Raw genomic sequence first — 14,310 nt, 5'->3', positions numbered from 1 at the left:
ACCACAGTGTTCTTCCGGGGGCACGACGTCACAACAGCTGCAGCAAACTTCACAGTATGGAGACTGGCTGCCTCGGGTAGACTGACTCAACCTTCAACACAGCGGTCCCAGGTCGACTCTGTAAGTAGAAACGTCATCAATAACCGGGACACTAATACTTACGGGCTCGGGCACAAACACCTGACGTATCCAGTCCATAGATGGCGCTGTCGTCGGAGCACCACCTCACCAGAGGTCAGGAGCGGCGGTGTTGAGCGCGGAACCAGACTGGAAACTGGTCCTCGAGGCCAGTACACGCTGTCCTCACCCGGTGTCGTCGTTCGTTTGGCGGGGGTTTCGGGAGCTGACCCACAGATGGTGTAGTCGTTGCTGCTCCTTGCTCGGACGCTGGATCCGGGTTCGTAACAATCATTGATGTATATCAGAAATAGGAGAGGTCCCAAGATGCTGCCCTGTGGCACTCCAACGGTTACTGGTAGAGTAGGAGAGGTTATATTATTGATGGTTACACATTGGTGTCTGTCACTAAGATTGGATTGGATATAGTCCAGTGCATGGCCTCGGATTCCATAATGATGGAGTTTGCGTAAAAGGTAATTGTGATTAACAGTATCAAAGGCCTTTCTCAGGTCAATGAAGAGTCCAATCGGAAACTCATTTTGGTCAAGGGCTGAGTAAATTATATCATGAAGACTAATAATTGCATCATTGGTACTCTTTTGGGAGCGGAAGCCAAACTGACACGGGCTAAGAATGTCGAATTTTACGAGATAGGAGTAGAGCTGTTTGTAGATAATTTTTTCAAATATTTTTGATAGTATGGGTAGGTTTGATATTGGTCTATAATTGTTTATGTCCGCCGGATTGCCACCTTTATGAACTGGCGTTACTCTTGTTTTTTTAAGAATATCAGGGAAGGTATGACACTCAAGGGATTTGTTGAACAGCAGAGCTATAGGTGGCACAAGGGCTTGGGAGGCGCTCTTGTATACAATGGATGGGATTTCACTGATGTTCCCAGCTTTGGTTTTTAGTGAGTGTATGATGGACACAACATCTATCGGGCTGACTGGTGAGAGGAGAAGAGAGTTTGGATAGCTGCCTGAGAGATATGTGTTGATATGTGTCTGAGTCTGTGGGATTTTACTGGCAAGGTTAGCACCAACCGATGAAAAGAAGCTATTAAATTCATTTGCCATTTCTAAATCAGTTAACTGTGTAAGGCCATCCTTAGAGAGTGTTATCTGGTTGTGGGAGTGTTGCTTTGTTCCTAGGATATTAGAGATGGAATTCCATGTGCTTTTCATGTTGCCTTTTGCTTCTTTGAATCTAGTCTCATAATATGAAAGTTTTGCTTTTCTTATGATACTGGTAAGCACTGACGAGTACCTTTTAACTACTTCCTTTGTAACTAGGCCAATCCTAAATTTCTTTTCATATTCATGTTTTTTGTTGATTGATTTGATTATGCCACTTGTGAGCCACGGATTGTTTTTTCTTTTATCAGTTACTTGTTTGGTAAGGAGGAGACAGTGAGTGTTGTAGAGGCTTAGAGTTTTGGAGAGAAAGAGATTAGTTAATGAGTTTATATCCTGTGTATTATTGAATTTAGATTCCCAGTTAATATTGTGAAGTGCATTAGAGAGATTGCCTAAAGCTAATTCACTGTGTAGTCTGAATGAGAGTTTCTTGCTTTCTGGTGGTATTGTGTCCATGTTTGCTATGAGGAAGGTAGGACAGTGGCCAGTTATTCTGGCATAGATCATACCAGATGTAAGGGGAGCTGTTATATTAGTCAATAAGTGATCCAAGGTAGTGGCAGATGTTTGACTCGGGTGGGCTTGGTGATTGTGGGGATTAGCATACAGGAGTGCATGCTGTTACGGAAATAGTCAACTTGAGGGTTATTGATTTATTTATTTTGAAGACCCAGATTATATATATATATATATATATATATATATATATATATATATATATATATATATATATATTGTCTTTACATTGAATAAAACACGTCAATAATAACATTTACTATTATCACCAAAAACTCCTCTATAAACGAATGAGTGAAAGAACTCGTCTTCCTCCTTCATCTTCCCTCCAACCCCTTCCCAACCTCTCCTCTCTCCCTGTTTATCCTCTTCCTCCTTCTTTCTCCTAACTCTAATCTTCACCATTTTCCTCACCCCCCTTCCCCTCACCCCCTCTCTCTCTAAGATACCCCTCGCCCCTCCCATGAAAATAAAAAACAATAATTTATATATCTAAAAGGGGGAACCCGGCTGCATCCATTTCTCTCCCCCCTTCCTCCCCCCCTCCCCTCTTTCTCCCTCTCCCCTCTTTCTCCCCCCACTCCCCTCTTTCTTCCCCTCTCCCCTCTTTCTCCCCCTTCCCCCTCTCTTATACAATATCTGAGTGAACACGGCCACTTACCTCTGCCTATGGTGGTTGGTAATAGGGTTGGCGGCGTGACAATATTTAGCCCCTTAACTATATTCTTGATCATCCCGGATATATATTACACCTTAGGGGCTCTATGCTAGTCAGGTTAAGGTCTCCCAGCAGCAGCCTTCCTCCCATCAACACCGACAAGATGGAGTACTCGGAGTATTCCTGTAAGAGACTCATCTCACATTTCCACTGTTCGGACTCAGCCCCTAAGAGGAGAAAATTAGAAGACGGCTGGGATGGAAATTGGGAGGACGCGGCCTCCTACGTCCGCAAGATGGTGGACGTCTGGGACCAACTGTGGGACTTCGGCGGACAAACGCTTGGGAAGGACTGGGAATATATGGATATATGAACAGTGTTTACTTCTTTGTTTCTGATAATTACTTCCTATTTTTTTGTGAAATTGATTAAAATAAAGGATATGCGTACTCACCTAGTTGTATTCATCTAGTTGTCCTTGCGGGGGTTGAGCTCTGGCTATTTGGTCCCGCCTCTCAACTGTCAATCAACTGATGTACAGGTTCCTGAGCCTACTGGGCTCTATCATATCTACATTTGAAGCTGTGTATGGAATCAGCCTCCACCACATCACTGCCTAATGCATTCCATTTCTCTACTACTCTGATATTGAAAAAATTCTTTCTAACGTCTTTATGGCTCATTTGGGCACTCAATTTCCACCTGTGTTCCCTAGTATGTGTGTGTGTGTGACCTTGTGTTAAATAATCTGTCTTTATCTACCCTATCAATTCCTCTGAGAATCTTGCATGTGGTTATCATGTCCCCTCAAACTCTTCTGTCACCCAGTGACGTGAAGTTTAATTCCCGTAGTCTCTCCTCGTAGCTCATACCTCTCAGCTCGGGTACTAGTCTGGTGGCAAACCTTTGAACCTTTTCCAATTTAGTCTTATCCTTGAGTAGATATGGACTCCATGCTGGAGCTTCTAAAGGCCGTTCTTATGTTAGCCAACCTGGCATATGCCGCTGAGTTTATCCTCTTGATATGAGCTTCAGGAGACAGGTCTGGCGTGATATTAACCCCCAGGTCTTTCTCTCTCTCCCAAATGATACCTTGTATCTGGTATCCTGTTCCCTACACCTATTTTCATTACATTACAGTTGCTTGAGTTAAACTCTAAAAACCATTTGTTGGACCATTCCTGCAGCTTGTCCAGGTCTTCTTGAACCATTAAGCTGTCCATCTTTGTCTTCATCTTTCTCATAATTTTGGCGTCGTCAGCAAACATAGAGAGGAATGAGCCTATACCCTCTGGGAGATCATTTACGTATATCAGAAACAGGATAGGTCCGAGTACAGAGCCCTGTGTGACTCCACTTGTGATTTCACGCCAATCTGAGGTCTCACCCCTAACTGTAACTCTCTGCTTCCTATTGCTTAGGTACTCCCTCATCCACTGGAGCACCTTACCAGCTACTCATGCCTATCTCTCCAGCTTATGCATCGGTCTTTTATGGGGTACTGTGTCAAGGGATTTCCGGCAGTCCGCCCATACTTGTGCTTAATCTTTGGCACGTGATTGTAGAATTCTATTAAGCCTGTAAGGCAAGATTTACCCTCCCTCAACCTATGTTGATGGTTTGTCACAAAGTCCCTTCTCTCCAGATGTGTTACTAGTTTTTTTTCTCACGATCTTCTCCATCTCCTTCCATAGTATACAATTTAAGGACACTGGCCTGTAGTTCAGTGTTTCTTGTCTGTCACCCTTTTTGTATATTGGGACTACATTAGCCGTCTTCCATATTTCTGGTAGGTCTCCCGTTTCCAGTGACCTACTATACACTATGGAGAGTGGCAGGCAAAGCGCTCCTGCACATTCTTTCAATACCCATGGTCAGATTCCGTCCGGGCCAACAGCCTTTCTCACGTCCAGATCCAACAGGTGCCTCTTAACCTCATCTCTTGTAATTTCATACCATTCCAAGGCCGCCTGGTTTACTGCTTCCTCTCCTAGCGCCGTGACCTCTCCTTGTTCTATTGTGAAGACCACCTGGAACCTCTTGTTGAGTTCTTCACACACCTCTTTGTCATTCTCTGTATACCTGTCCTCACCCGTTTTAAGTTTTATCACGTGTTCCTTCACTGTTGTTTTCTTCCTGATGTGACTGTGTAGTAGCTTTGGTTCGGTCTTAGCTTTATTAGCTGTATCATTTTCATATTTTTTCTCAGCTTCTCTTCTCACACTAACATACTCGTTCCTTGTTCTCTGGTATCTCTCTCTACTTTCAGGTGTTCTGTTATTTCGGAATTTCCTCCACGCCCTTTTGTTCAGTTTTTTTGCTTTCATACATGGACTATTAAACCATGGATTCTTTTTTTGCTTCTTGGTTTTTTCCTGTCGGGCCGGGATAAACCTGTTTACTGCCTCCTGACACTTTTGGGGTGACATAGCCCATCATGTCATGTACGGACTTAGTTGTGAGTTCTATGGTATATCCCTTAGGAATTTTCTCATCTCCTCATAGTTCACGAGGAGCCAACAAGTTTCCCTTTCGGTTCGCCAGTCCTTTGTTTCCCAGTTCTTTTTTGGGGAGATAATTCCTAGCTCTACCAGGTATTCGAAGATCAGTACACTATGATCACTCATTCCCAAGGGGGCTTCCCACTTATCCTCCATTATATCCGACACATTTAGCAAAATATCAAATGGAGCATTGCTGGTCCATCCTCTCCTCTCATTCTTGTCGGTCCCTTGATGTGTTGGTTTAGAAAGTTTCTTGTTGCTACGTCCAGCAGCTTAGCTCTCCATGTGTTCGGTCCTCCATGTGGGTCTCTATTCTCCCAATCTATTTTCCCATGGTTGAAGTCTCCCATAATTTGTAGTCTGGATCCGTTTCTGCTAGCTACAGAAGCTGCTCTCTCTATTATATTGATGGTGGCCATGTTGTTCCTATCATATTCCTGTTTGGGTCTTCTGGCGTTTGGTGGGGGGTTATATATGACAACTACTATGATTTTTTGTCCTCCAATTGCTATGGTACCTGTTATGTAGTCACAGAAATCTTTACAACCCTGAATAACCCTTTCTTAAAAATTTCAGCCTCTTCCCATCAGCAAAGCTACACGACCACCTCCTCTCCATTCTCTCTTTCCTCACTACATAGTAGTTCTGTGGAAACACTGCATTTGTTATGGTTTTCGATAGCTTTGTTTCTGTTAGGCTATTATATCTGGGTTTTCTTCTAGTGCCCATTCTCCAAGTAAACTTGTTTTATTCGTAATGCCATTTATGTTATTGTACATTGCCTTGAAGCTCACTTTCTTCTGTTCATTCTCTTGTCCCCTTCTTGGTGAGCGTTCTGCTGATGGAGGAAACTGTTCAATAGGTGTGAAGATCTGTGAGGTGGTTAACAAGGTGTCAGAGGATTCTGGTGTGTGTGTGTGTGTGTGTGTGTGTGTGTGTGTGTGTGTGTGTGTGTGTGTGTGTGTGTGTGTGTGTGTGTGTGTGTGTGTGTGTGTGTGTGTATTCACCTATTTGTACTCACCTATTTGTGCTTTGCAGGATCAAGCATTGACTCTTGGATACCGCCTTTCCAGCCATCGGTTGTTTACAGCAATGACTCCAGTCACATTTCCCTATCATACCTAACTTTAAAAGTATGAATAAAGTTTGCTTCCACAAAATGTTCCCCAAGTGCATTCCATTTTTCCACTACTCTCATGCTAAAAGAAAACTTCCTAACATCCCTGTGACTCATCTGAGTTTCCAGTTTCCACCCATGTCCCCTCGTTCTGGTATTATTACGTGTGAACATTTCATCTATTTCCACTTCCACTGTGTGTGTGTGTGTGTGTGTGTGTGTGTGTGTGTGTGTGTGTGTGTGTGTGTGTGTGTGTGTGTGTGTGTGTGTGTGTGTGTGTGCGTGCGTGTGTGTGTAATTACCTAAGTGTAGTTACAGGATGAGAGCTACGCTCGTGGTGTCCTGTCTTCCCAGCACTCTTTGTCATATAACGCTTTGAAACTACTGACGGTTTTGGCCTCCACCACCTTCTCACTTAACTTGTTCCAACCGACAACCATTCTATTTGCGAAAGTGAATTTTCTTATATTTCTTCGGCATCTTTGTTTAGTTAGTTTAAATCTATGACCTCTTGTTCTTGAAGTTCCAGGTCTCAGGAAATCTTCCATATCAATTTTATCAATTCCTATTACTATTTTGTAAGTAGTGATTATATCACCTCTTTTTCTTCAGTCTTCTAGTTTTGGCCTATTTAATGCCTCTAACCTCTCCTCGTAGCTCTTGCTATTCAGTTCTGGGAGTCACTTAGTAGCTTGTTTTTGCACCTTTTCCAGTTTGTTGATGTGCTTCTTAAGATATGGGCTCCACACAACCACTGCATATTCCAGATTTGCCTAGCAAAAGTCGTGAAAAATTTCTTTAGTATTTCCCCATCCATGTATTTAAAAGCAATTCTGAAGTTAGAAAGCGTAGCATAGGCTCTTCGCACAATGCTATTAATGTGGTCCCCTCAGGTGATAGTTTTCTATCTAGATCCACCCCTAGATCTCTTTCTTTATCAGAGTTCTTTAAAGATTTCTCACATAATTTATAGGTTGTGTGGAGTTTATGTTCTCCTATTCCACATTCCATAACATGGCCTTTATCCACGTTAAATTCCATTTGCCAAGTGGTGCTCCATATACTTATTTTGTCCAGGTCTTCTTGAAGGGCATGACAATCATCTAAGTTTCTTATCCTTCCTCTTATCTTAGCATCATCAGCAAACATGTTCATATAATTCTGTATTCCATCTGGTAGATCGTTTGAGAAGACACTGAACATTACCGGTGCAAGAACTGAACCCTGTGGTACTCCATTTGTGACGTTTCTCCAGTCCGATACATTGCCTCTGATTACTGCCCTCATTTTTCAATCAATCAGAAAATTTTTCATCCATGCTAGTAGCTCCAGGAGCATTTGTTTAACTTCGTCTCTAAAATCCTCTTTGTGCTCTATGCTGTTCTCTCGAATTCTTATTGTGTCTGGTTCTCTGAGGATCTCGTTTTGTACAAACACACTTTGGCTCTTTTCGTTTAATGTTTCACACATTTCCTTTTCATTTTCCGTGTATCTGTCCCCCGTTTTCAACCTATGAATATTATCCTTTACCAACAGCTTGTTTTTAATGAATTTATAGAAAAGGCCTGGACCTGATTTACATTTGTCTGCTATACCGATCTCAAAGTTCCTTTGACTCTCTCCTTACTAACATGTAGTTGTTTCTTGAATCTTTGTATCGCTGGTATGTTTGGAAGTTTGGTCTCTTTCTATAATGATTCCATGCTTGTGTCTTTTGATCTCTGGCCCTCTCGCAATTTCTGTTGAACTAACCCTTTCCTAAAATCACTAACATGCTCCTTTGAATTTAGACCTTCTCCTAATCCTACTATTTTTTCTATGATTTTCATCTTTTCTGACTCTCGGTCCACCCTAGAGGAAATTTCCTTCTCTAAACATCCAAAAATTATTATGGACTTACTTCTACCTACAGTGTTTTGTACCAGTGTACTGTTGGTTACCAGTTCTTTCCTTATTGCTTGCCTAAGATCCGCTTCTTGTTTATCATTTCTGGTTAGGACTTCCAAACACCTTTCCTTAATCGTCTCTTTCTCTTTGACAACTTGGGCATACGTCTCTTTCTTCTTTATACTTTTCTAGTTCTTTATTACCTCCTCTATGTGAGTTGTCAATGAAGTTTCCAGTTGCAGATCCTTGCCTAATTCTGTATTAGCCCTCAGGCTCCCTTGGAGTTGTTCACCATAAGAGTCTATTTTCTTGTTTACTTCTTCAAAGTCACCACACTTCACTTTCCACGCCTCATTTTCTTTCACTAGTTCCTTGATTTGCTCCTCCTAATTTGTTACCTTGTCCGTTAATGCAGTAATACTCTTAACTTGCTGAAGAATACTTCCTTTTAGAGTGCAAAGCTCACTCCTAAGATCTTCATTGTCCTCTTCCAATTTAAGCACTTTTTCTTCATTCTTTTGCATATCCTCAATTATCTCTAACCTGCCAAGAACACCTCCTTTCCTTATATCTTGTGGTGAGAATCCTTTGACAAAATCATCTATTGGTGTGTTTACATTCCCCGTGGTGGTGGTGGCCATCTTTGTTTTTGTTCTAGAACAAAAACAAACTTTTCCAACTCAGCTATTTTCACTCACCTTTATTTGTTTATTGTATTTTTTTGCTTTTACACTTCCTTGAACCTCTATGTAACCTGGGACACCACTGTAGCCCCCAATCTGTTCCCAATACTTAAGTAATTCGATATTCCAGGAGCTTGCTGCGGTGTGCCCACCCAACCACTTGGGCTAGACGGTAGAGCGACGGTCTCGCTTCATGCAGGTCGGCGTTCAATCCCCGACCGTCCAAGTGGTTGGGCAAAACTCCTTTACCCCTGTCCCATCCCAAATGCTTATCCTGACCCCCTTCCCAGTGCTCATATAGTCGTAATGGCTTGGCGATTTCTCCTGATAAATAGTGACTCCTGCCTCCTCCAGCTCCAGTGACCCAGTCACTGTAACCTACACTGTTACAGTGTGTGTGGAGAGATACGGCTTCAGTTGGAACCATGAGGATAGTATGGTGTACATGGTTATAGTGACACTGGTTGTGAGTAGTGTTGAGTTACAGTGACGATGGACGTGTGAAGATGGTTATAGTGAAGATGGATGTGAGTAGAAAATATTGTTACTTTGATGAGGGTCGTGTGTAGTGATGATGGTGTTGTAACTGCACAAAACCATCAAGACTACCATCCTGATAACCATCTACACAGCACATGAAGGTTGTGTGTAGTGTAGATGGTACAGTGATGATGGTTGTGTGTAGTGTAGATGGTACAGTGATGAAGGTTGTGTGTAGTGTAGATGGTACAGTGATGAAGGTTGTGCATAGTGTAGATGGTACAGTGTTCATGGTTGTGTGTAGTGTAGATGGTACAGTGATGAAGGTTGTGTGTAGTGTAGATGGTTACAGTGATGGTGGTGTGAAGTGTAGATGGTACAGTGATGATGGTTGTGTGTAGTGTAGATGGTTACAGTGATAGTGGTGTGTAGTGTAGATGGTACAGTGATGATGGTTGTGTGTAGTGTAGATGGTTACAGTGATGATGGTTGTGTGTAGTGTAGATGGTACAGTGATGAAGGTTGTGTGTAGTGTAGATGGTTACAGTGATGATGGTTGTGTGTAGTGTAGATGGTTACAGTGATGGTGGTGTGTAGTGTAGATGGTACAGTGATGAAGGTTGTGTGTAGTGTAGATGGTTACAGTGATGGTGGTGTGTAGTGTAGATGGTACAGTGATGAAGGTTGTGTGTAGTGTAGATGGAACAGTGATGAAGGTTGTGTGTAGTGTAGATGGCTACAGTGATGATGGTTGTGTGTAGTGTAGATGGTTACAGTGATGGTCGTGTGTATTGTAGATGGTTACATTGATGGTGGTATGTAGTGTAGATGGTACAGTGATGAAGGTTGTGTGTAGTGTAGATGGAACAGTGATGAAGGTTGTGAGTAGTGTAGATGGTTACAGTGATGGTGGTGTGTAGTGTAGATGGTTACAGTGATGGTGGTGTGTAGTGTAGATGGTACAGTGATGAAGGTTGTGTGTAGTGTAGATGGAACAGTGATGAAGGTTGTGTGTAGTGTAGATGGTTACAGTGATGATGGTTGTGTGTAGTGTAGATGGTTACAGTGATGGTCGTGTGTAGTGTAGATAGTTACAGTGATGGTGGTGTGTAGTGTAGATGGTACAGTGATGAAGGTTGTGTGTAGTGTAGATATAACAGTGATGAAGGTTGTGTGTAGTGTAGATGGTTACAGTGATGATGGTTGTGTGTAGTGTAGATTGTTACAGTGATGGTCGTGTGTAGTGTAGATGGTTACAGTGATGGTGGTGTGTAATGTAGATGGTACAGTGATGAAGGTTGTGTGTAGTGTAGATGGTTACAGTGATGGTGGTATGTAGTGTAGATGGTACAGTGATGAAGGTTGTGTGTAGTGTAGATGGAACAGTGATGAAGGTTGTGTGTAGTGTAGATGGTACAGTGTTCATGGTTGTGTGTAGTGTAGATGGTACAGTGATGAAGGTTGTGTGTAGTGTAGATGGTACAGTGATGAAGGTTGAGTGTAGTGTAGATGGTACAGTGATGAAGGTTGTGTGTAGTGTAGATGATTACAGTGATGGTGGTGTGTAGTGTAGATGGTACAGTGATGAAGGTTGTGTGCAGTGTAGATGGTACAGTGATGAAGGTTGTGTGTAGTGTAGATGGTTACAGTGATGATGGTTGTGAGTAGTGTAGATGGTTACAGTGATGGTCGTGTGTAGTGTAGATGGTTACAGTGATGGTGGTGTGTAGTGTAGATGGTACAGTGATGAAGGTTGTGTGTAGTGTAGATGGTACAGTGATGAAGGTTGTGTGTAGTGTAGATGGTACAGTGATGAAGGTTGTGTGTAGTGTAGATGGTTACAGTGATGATGGTTGTGTGTAGTGTAGATGGTTACAGTGATGGTCGTGTGTAGTGTAGATGGTTACAGTGATGGTGGTGTGTAGTGTAGATGGTACAGTGATGAAGGTTGTGTGTAGCGTAGATGGTTACAGTGATGAAGGTTGTGTGTAGTGTAGATGGAACAGTGATGAAGGTTGTGTGTAGTGTAGATGGTACAGTGATGAAGGTTGTGTGTAGTGTAGATGGTACAGTGATGTAGGTTGTGTGTAGTGTAAATGGTTACAGTGATGATGGTTGTGTGTAGTGTAGATGGTTACAGTGATGGTCGTGTGTAGTTTAGATGGTTACAGTGATGGTGGTGTGTAGTGTAGATGGTACAGTGATGAAGGTTGTGTGTAGTGTAGATGGTTACAGTGATGATGGTTGTGTGTAGTGTAGATGGTTACAGTGATGGTGGTGTGTAGTGTAGATGGTACAGTGATGAAGGCTGTGTGTAGTGTAGATGGTTACAGTGATGGTGGTGTGTAGTGTAGATGGTACAGTGATGAAGGTTGTGTGTAGTGTAGATGGAACAGTGATGAAGGTTGTGTGTAGTGTAGATGGTTACAGTGATGATGGTTGTGAGTAGTGTAGATGGTTACAGTGATGGTCGTGTGTAGTGTAGATGGTTACAGTGATGGTCGTGTGTAGTGTAGATGGTTACAGTGATGGTCGTGTGTAGTGTAGATGGTACAGTGATGAAGGTTGTGTGTAGTGTAGATGGAACAGTGATGAAGGTTGTGTGTAGTGTAGATGGTTACAGTGATGATGGTTGTGTGTAGTGTAGATGGTTACAGTGATGGTCGTGTGTAGTGTAGATGGTTACAGTGATGAAGGTTGTGTGTAGTGTAGATGGAACAGTGATGAAGGTTGTGTGTAGTGTAGATGGTACAGTGATGAAGGTTGTGTGTAGTGTAGATGGTACAGTGATGAAGGTTGTGTGTAGTGTAGATGGTACAGTGATGAAGGTTGTGTGTAGTGTAGATGGTTACAGTGATGGTCGTGTGTAGTGTAGATGGTTACAGTGATGGTCGTGTGTAATGTAGATGGAACAGTGATGAAGGTTGTGTGTAGTGTAGATGGTACAGTGATGAAGGTTGTGTGTAGTGTAGATGGTACAGTAATGAAGGTTGTGTGTAGTGTAGATGGTTACAGTCATGATGGTTGTGTGTAGTGTAGATGGTTACAGTGATGGTCGTGTGTAGTGTAGATGGTTACAGTGATGGTGGTGTGTAGTGTAGATGGTACAGTGATGATTGTTGTGTGTAGTGTAGATGGTTACAGTGATGGTCGTGTGTAGTGTAGATGGTTACAGTGATGGTCGACCATCAAGGTAATAGAGTATTAACTAGCTCCCGTATACCATCACTCCCATTCTTTTCCTCCGTTCCATCTCACATCCTTATCCTGACCCCTTCCAAGTGCTGTGTAGTGGTAATGACCTGGCCCTGTACCGGACAGGTTGTGAGCAGACGGGAGAGGAGACTTAAGAGCGGGAGGGGCGAAGGTTAGAGGTGGGAAGGGGGTGGGGGGAGTGGTGTCGGAGGTCGTGGGGGATGACAGTAGAGAAGAGGTACAGGAATGGAGTAAAGTGGAGGTCTAGGGATGGGAAATCGGGACGGAATGTTGGTTTGTGAGGGGTGTTTTAAAGTTTCCAACACTAATACATCATTATTGTATCATAATACATCACCATTGTATGCTAGGCATAGTATATACTAATCCTACTAATTTGTAGAATCAACATAAATTAATATTTTCCCATCTGCACGTCATTTACCAAATTCTTCCTACATAGAGGGACAGTATTGCGTCAGATAATATCCAGCAGAGACATAATTTTCGTCATCATGCCAGAGAATTGAATAGTATTCTTTTTTTTATCTTTATTTAAGAAAATACAATATAAAAATTCTCGCCTTTTGTCAGTATTTTTTACAAGAATTAATACCTGATAATATAACAACTAGTGATCTAATAACAACGAGTTATCAACTAAAATATTACTATATAAACTATATAACAGTTTATCTGTTATCTTAACTTAACATGGAGGAAACAGAAATTTCTCGTTTAATAAAAACACTGTTCATAATAATTATTATTTGACGAGAATTTAAATAATATATAACTCCCTATAATTGCAACCTCATTCTCATTAACTTATTTAGTAGAGTAATTATAAGGAAAACAATTTTCCGTTTCTACTAAAATATGTTGCGCATGCGCGAGGAGAGGGTTGAGGCAGGAGGAGGAGCACGAAAGGACTGACTACGAAACTTTGACCACGAGACGACATGATGGCCGTTGGTACAGAGAGGTGAAGCTTTCGTCAGCTATGTGATCGGCCCTTGCTATTAATCGGCCCCAGAGTGTACAACTACTCCATCAGCGATCCAAGGATTGCGTCGGTGGACAACAATAATGTTAAGTGGTTCAGTTATAATGTTCAGAGCTCTCAACATGCAAACTTTACCCTAAGTCCATCGTTACACCGTGCTCCCTCCTCTATCTACAAGTATGTTCCCAGTGAACTTAATATAGCCCTTCCAGTAATCCATAATGATATAATTTATTGTGTGTAAACGAACTTTACACTATATTGGGTTTCCAGCGTGTGTTGAAGCAGCCGGAGGTGAGACAAACTCCCACGCCACGCTAGCAAGTCAAGTGTTCCAGCAGGTTGTAGATGACACCATCACCTAACCACGCCCCCGTTCACTGTCACAGCCAAGTTGCTGATATTACCTTGATTTATTCCTTAATTACTTATAAATAGTTGAGATTTAATATAGCCTCGTGACCTTTAGATAGGAACAGTTTTCTTGTCTAACAGTTACTATAATAAGCTCCTATTATTAACCAAGTTATTAAATACTTATACAAATTATATCTCTTATTAAATCTTACTAATTTCTCTCGGGGAAGAACCAGCCTGTATTAAGTGTACTAGGAGTAACTCAACTTCTAGTATTAACCCCCAATTGTGAAGTTTGGGAAGGTTTAACTCTTGAATAATAATTAATCTTCCAGTCCATTAATATTCAACAAATAATTCTTAATAATTACATTGTCCACAGGCACTGGTATCTTAGTCCTTATTATTGCATTATGTATCTGTTTCCCTTTTCAGTAAAAATAGGATGGTCCTTCGTGTAATTCAATTCAATCAATTAAATATCAATATATTAAGAGTTAGGTTTCCTACACGACAAGCGGGGGGGGGGGGGGGGGGAGAAGGGTTAGGGGTAGTAATGAAGGGTTAAAAGTTGGGGAACCATTTGAGAGAGAGAGAGAGAGAGGGAGAGGAGAGAGAGAGAGAGAGAGAGAGAGAGAGAGAGGGAGA

Source organism: Procambarus clarkii, chromosome 67, assembly GCF_040958095.1.
Source record: "Procambarus clarkii isolate CNS0578487 chromosome 67, FALCON_Pclarkii_2.0, whole genome shotgun sequence".
NCBI lineage: Eukaryota > Metazoa > Arthropoda > Malacostraca > Decapoda > Cambaridae > Procambarus > Procambarus clarkii.
Note: the sequence above shows the minus strand (reverse complement) of the source record.